Source organism: Emys orbicularis, chromosome 11, assembly GCF_028017835.1.
Source record: "Emys orbicularis isolate rEmyOrb1 chromosome 11, rEmyOrb1.hap1, whole genome shotgun sequence".
Taxonomy (NCBI): Eukaryota; Metazoa; Chordata; order Testudines; family Emydidae; genus Emys; species Emys orbicularis.
Window position 1 is genome coordinate 41,752,396 of NC_088693.1, and position 6,703 is coordinate 41,759,098.

Genomic DNA, 6,703 nt, shown 5'->3' on the forward strand with positions numbered 1-6,703 from the left:
ACTGCCCTTTCCCCCCCTGGGTTTGTCAGCCCAAATTCCCTCCTCCCAAGAAGTAATTGTAGATGTAGACTAATTCCCTGTGGTCCCCTTTCTCCTCTCAGCTCCTGGGCTTCAGACAGGCCACTCCTGTTCCTGACCAGCTGAGCCTCCTCTCTAATTAATCCCTACTCCCTGGGTCCTCCTCCAGGTGCAGCCTGGGCAGTTAATTGTCCCAACTAGCCACCTAAACCCCTTTAGGCCTTGTGTGGAGTGGACACCTTATCACAAAGGAATAGCCATGGCTATTATACAGGGAAATCAGAAATCTGAATACATTCTAGATTCCTCAGGGCTACATATGCCCAAAAGTTCACAGCACTATAAGGCCAAAGATTGTGTATTCTGTTGGCTGAACAAACCAGTTATGTCTTACTCTCATGCTTTCACCAAGAGATTAGTCGTTACCCCAAGACAGCACTGAGGGCTGCACTATCATGTGGCATGCTGCATTCCTATCAAACCAAAGCAGTATCACCTCACTGAGTAGCATGCTATTGCTATATAATATTGCTAAAGCCCTCAAACATGTTTATAAGCCATTTCTATGCTGTTGTATCATTACACACATAGTGCCCTGCAATGTTTAAAGCGAGAAAAGACTATTTTCCCCATTTATAGTTGGATTTGTTCACACATGAAGAATATTATCCATATTACAAAGCTCACAAGTGGAAAAAGCAGATATGTGTTTACAGCCATTCTGGGTTCACAGACACAAGGACCTCTAAAGAGGGTCACAAATCCACATGAGGCTCCTGAACACCAGATTTTGCATTTGGGTCACTGAGTTCTCTAAAAGCAGTTTAAAACTGATGTAGGTAAATTGTTCCCTATGGACTGTCCATGGGAGGGAACTCATGAGATGTTTATTCCACAATGTGTATGGAGTAAATTATATCAAGATCCTTTTTTTCAGATCAACGCATTTGAGACTCTGGTGAAAATCTTGTTCCCAGCACCCAGCCTGAGTACTTGAACTGGAGGAAATGTGAATCTCCACAGGGAGAGGGAATGGGGAAGAATTCTCCCTCTTATGCAGCTCTGCAGCCACTATCCCAGTTTCACAAGGCTCGAGTAGCCGACATAGACATCCCTTGTGCACTTCCCTGCATGGTCAGTGTCTGGTCAATCCAAAGAGCAGCAAATTTCATTGGCCTGTCCCCATTTCACCGTATGCCCACCCCTCAGACACACTGCGTGTACCTATGAAGATAGCCTCACCCACAAAGCTGGGCTCTATGGTGTGCCTGCTCTAAGTGGGCTTCACAAATCCTCCCCCTACCATCAGCAGATCTGCACTGATTCTGATGCATGCAGTGCCCTCCCTACCTATGAAAGGGGGGCAGGAAAGGAGGCTACATGAATAATGGGCGTAAGACTAAGATCGTCTCTGTTTAGTCACATGACGTGACAGATTATGTCTGTCCATGTCTATATCAAACTACAAACTCCATTTTGTTTTGTGAATGCCCTTTGAGTGTACACTGCTCTGTGCCTTCAATGTTGCCTTTTTACCTCCATCTTAGACTAGGATTCCAAGAGGAGTTAGCAGATGACTAACAATGCAGAGCAATTAAGCGTCATTAACCCCTGGAGGTTCTCCCATTCAAATTAAGGCACCCTAGGACAATAAGCTAGCTGCTGCCCAAAGGAACCAGTTCTCCCAGATAGACTTGTAACCAAGCAATGGAGCAGCTAATGAGGGATTTGAAGCCACTGAGGAGAGTTATCTGGAGTGGTGTGGGGGGACTGAAAATGTATAAAAAGAAGGCTCTCTCCCTGGCTGTTTTGAGAGGAGACTAGAACGGCAAGGCAAGGCAAGGCGAGGCGAGGCGAGGCGAAGCAAAGCAAAGCAAAGCAGTAGTGGGTCCTAGAATCTTGAATGTACTGACCAAAACCCAAAGGGCTCTAGAAGTAGTGAAGACACTAGAGGGCTTTGTGTGCAGGTGTTTGTTATTTTACCATAGATCAGTATATCTCCTGTGCTTTGTCTAGTGTGATTGGTTTAGAAATTCCTTTGCAGAATCTACGTGTTCCTTGCTTTCACTGTCATATAGTCCCAAAGGAAGAAACAGTAACCCAGAGGGTCCACAGCTTTGGTGGGAAGGCTTGGAAGAGCTGGCTCTAGTTTTGGAATCTGGATAGATGGACCGTGGAGTCCTTATCTCTCAGAAAGGAGTGCTAGCCAGAATATCTGCATCCCAAGAAGGTATCTAGAGGCCCAGAGCCAGAAACTGTTCCTAGACTCTATCCAGCCCCAACCTGCCTAAGAGCACATGGGTCCAGTGACTGAATCCAAGTACAGCAACCTGGTGAGTGTCCACCATGGGGAGCTCCTCCAGGGTTGTAACACCAGGCACAAATGTGGAGGATGCCTAGCTGTCTCAAAGCATATATTTAGGGTGTCAGGATCCCAGTAAGTTACTGAGCACTGCTCAGATTCCTACACAACTCTATGTGTGTGGCTATCTGGTGATCAAAAATTACTCTGGCCTGGGCCTTGCTATCTTAAATTCTGGACCAATATCAAAAGCAGTGATAATGTGAGAGACCAGTGACAGTTGTGAAGTCTGATATTGTAAAGATCACCACATCTGAAAACAATTTCTTTAGTGGTGAAATTCCCCCCCAGGCAGAGAACCAGCACAATGCTTATGCACCACATACGTCCCTCTTAAAGTCCAATTATCTCCCTCCACTCCCCTCCCCTGTCCTTAAACCCAGTATTTTCTCCATTTAATTTCAGTATGCCTCTGTGGCTCCTCTTAAATGTGGAAACAGGAACTGCTTAGTCAGCAGCATCATGAGACTCAGATTGCCTCTCAGGCAACCACAGCAAAGGGACAAATAGCATCTTAAGCTTTGGGGGAATGCTGAGAATGTTCATGATACTAATATTCAAAAACAGCATATCGCAATGTGTTCAGATTATCAAGTGACACCTGTCTTTTAATGTCTAATGTTTAACAGCTCATGACCTGACAGAGCCAGAACCACTTTGGCAGGACCTGGACAAATGCTTTCAGGACCAGTAAGCTTTTCCAATCACTGGTCCTGCGTGAGTGATCAGAAGGAAATATTTCCAACCTTTGGCATATCTGAGCTCATGATCAGGCTTTTAGAGTAGGCTGCTGTCATTTCTCTGCTCATTCTTCCATATCCACTTCAACTCAGCTGCATGTCACATGGCTGAGGTACAACTGGCTGAGGAAGTCAAATAAGGCCGTCAAATTTAGCTTATTTGCACTGCGAATATTAAGAGCAGCAGCCCATTCTGATTGCTGCTTCTAGGCACATGCAGCAGTGGAAACGGTCCTTTGGAACTCTTTAATGGCCTTTTTAAAATGCAGACCTCAAGTTAGTGGGTCAGGTCCCTTGGACAGAGTAATTGCTGAAGAAGACAGATTCAGGATGGCTGGAAATTTCTGAGGGAGAAATATCCAAGCCCCATTAGAAAACAATCTAAGTGCATAGGGAAAAGAGTTTGTGGGCAATATGGTTAAAAGAGCCTTTGAAAGTAGAAAAAGAATCATACCAAAAATAAGTTAGACTAGAAAAGTGACAGGGGGATGCTGAATTAAGGACATGGAAGAGTAACGTCAAAAGCACATGAAGGGGTACTACTAGCAAAGGATTAAAGGGAACAATAACAGTTTAATAAGCAAGAGGATGACAATGAAAAGTGCACATCAGTTACTTACAGTACTCCTCACTGTGCAAATGGCACCTTCTTACTCAGCAGATCAGCACACTGTTAGTCTGAAGAGTCAGGTAAAACAGTTACTGACTTTTCTTTACCTGTTGTTTGAGATGTATTGCACTGTAGGGGTGTGTGCACCTTGTTCACAGTTGTTGGAGAGTTTCCCCTCAGCAGTACCCACTGGGACAGCATGAATATCTTCGGGTGCCTCACGCCACTACTCCGCCTTTGTATTCAGGATTAGGATTAGGAAGTAATGGGAATAAAATCTCTTCCCTCTGAATGACATGGGAACTTCCTGTATGGCCCCCATGAGGAGAAGAGACTGGAGCTCCTGAAGTAGCACGCTCCCAAGAGAGGGGTCTCTGTAGAGGGATGGGGAAATGGGGGGATAGAAGTGAATTGAAGGGTATGTCCCAGCTCCACTGTGCTTAAGACCCACAGATCCATGGTGATGGAGGTCCAAGCACTCAGGAAGCGGGCTAGGCAGTTGGCAAAAATTGGAGTGGGGTAAGATGGTACTTTGGTGAGTGGTAAACTGCTCTCAACCAACAGGTCAAAATGATAGTTTGAAGGACCCAGTTTGCCTAGAAGAACTGACAGCTGCAGGAGAGAAGAATGTAACTTCTACTCCCCTTTTTGGACAAGGCCAGGGTATGCAGCAAGAATGGCTGAAACTGCTGGGACTGCTATGCGTAGAATGGTTTTCTTTTTGCCACTGGTGTATAAATCCTCAGGTTCATGATCCCAAGCTGTAAACTTCCTGTGGAATAAACCTTCCTGCCAAACAAGTCTGCTTTGTTTTGCTTCTTTTTCTTTTGGGGTTAGAGACCTGGTATCCCTGTCTCTTTTTTTCATTAGCAGCAACGACTACCAGGGAGCTTGGAGGAGCATGGTTATAGAAGTGCTCAAATCCCTGTGAAGGGACATATCTTCTCTCCACCTTTTAGCAGTGGGAGGCAATGGGCAGGCACCCTGCTGGGCATGCTAGGTCAGGATACATATCATCCAATCTCAGAGTCTGATGAGGAGTCTGCTTCCTCAGACCACGGTGGAGATGGCCCCTTTGTACCAGGGAGACTGGCTCAGAGCCTGGATATGGGGTACAAGCGAGATCATCACTGGCTTCCCTCTAGATGAACCCTCTGGAAGGGAGCCCACCTGTAGACCCTGGGCTCCAGAGTCAGCAATCCTTGCTGGCTTACAGAGTGTGTCTGGTGGTGCCTCTTGTTTGGTCCACCTCTGAGTCTTTGCCTCTGCTCGATACCTTTATCGTAGTCTTCAAAGGCCCCGGTACCGAGTCTGTGGGAGACTTATGTTGTCTCTCGGTAGGTCCTAGTGGTGAAGATCTGCCTCTGTACTCAGTCAGATCAGGGGGAGCACTCCTAACTGACTCGGACGTGCTTGGTACCCATTCCAAGCGGGAAGGTGCCAATAGTGGGCAAAACACAGACTCCAGAAGCAGGTGCTTGAGTCTGGCAGCCCTGTCCCTTTTTTGATCAGGGTTTGAATGCTCTATAAATGTGACATTTGCCAACTCACCTTGGCCTCTCCCAGACACTTATGGCCGCTGGGGAGGTGGATTGCTTATTGGCACAGACTTTTACATGAATGACAGGCCTTGAAGGCATTGGTCCGGTACTGAGCCTGGTACCCAACAGGGAACCCTACTCTAGAAAATAACTGTCCTAAACTTATTCTTATATTTAAATATGTCCAAACACACTAGACTAAAAATGCATCCCACAGGTACTATATACACTAAAAGGGGGAAGACTTGCAGATACAAAGATCGGGGCTCCAACAACCCTCACTAGCAGTAGGAAGGAACTGAGGGGGTCAGCGGCAGTGCAGCCCTTTATATCTGCATGCAGTGGTACGAGGACCAGTGGGTGCTCACACTGCCCCGATGGATACTGCTGAGGCATGCCCACACCTACAGTGAATGGACATGTGCAATCATTCAAACCACTGTTCACTTTAGCACCAACATTAGGCTTTCACAACTTTTTACTCTTGATGTTAATGCAGAGGAAACAGCGATGAGTGCAGGGATGAATTTAGTCCATAGTATATTGCAAATGTCTATAAAATGCAAACACACAATATAATTCTTGCAGAAGAATAGCACAATATTACATTCAAAGTTGTTTTGTTAAAGTTCAGGGCCAAATTCTGCCTATTGAAGGCCATAAAGTTGCACAATTCATTTGATGGCAGAATCTGAAGAAAATGGGGTTGTACAGGTAGAACCCAGGGCAGCATCTCTTACTGCGGATGATACACCAGTTAGCAAGAAGAGAGTTAAGCGTTAAGATTCCAGGTAGAGCTTGCAGGGCTGAGCATTAGAAATAATCTGTAGACCTCTCATTACATGTAAACAGAGCAGGTTAGATCTGGAAGTGACTGAGACAATATATTCAACCTCCCCAAAGCTATTTTTACAGGCACACTGTTCAGAGTAGAACTGACTTTAACAAAGAGGGTGGGGAGGACAAGTAACAGATAGCACAGGTAGGATGAATATAGTTAACAGTACACCTCTACCCAGATATAACGCGACCCCGATATAACACGAATTCGGATATAATGCGGTAAAGCAGCGCTCCGGTGGGGGCGGGGGCTGCGCACTCCGGTGGATCAAAGCAAGTTCGATATAAGGCGGTTTCACCTATAACGCGGTAAGATTTTTTGGCTCCCGAGGACAACATTATATCAGGGTAGAGGTGTACTTTGTTTTGGTCTACAGATACTAATGCCAAAGGGCTTGATGTAATAGTACTTAAGGTAAATCAGGAAGGGTGAGATTATAAAAGACAATGAATATTCAAACCAAAAGGCCCAGGTAAAATCCACCCTGAAGAACTGAGCTGTCTGTCAGGATTTGAGTTCAGTGTTAAAATTCTTCTAGCCAGGAAGGGCTGATCAGCTGATTTCCCTGCCTCTGATGGGATTCACTCCTTC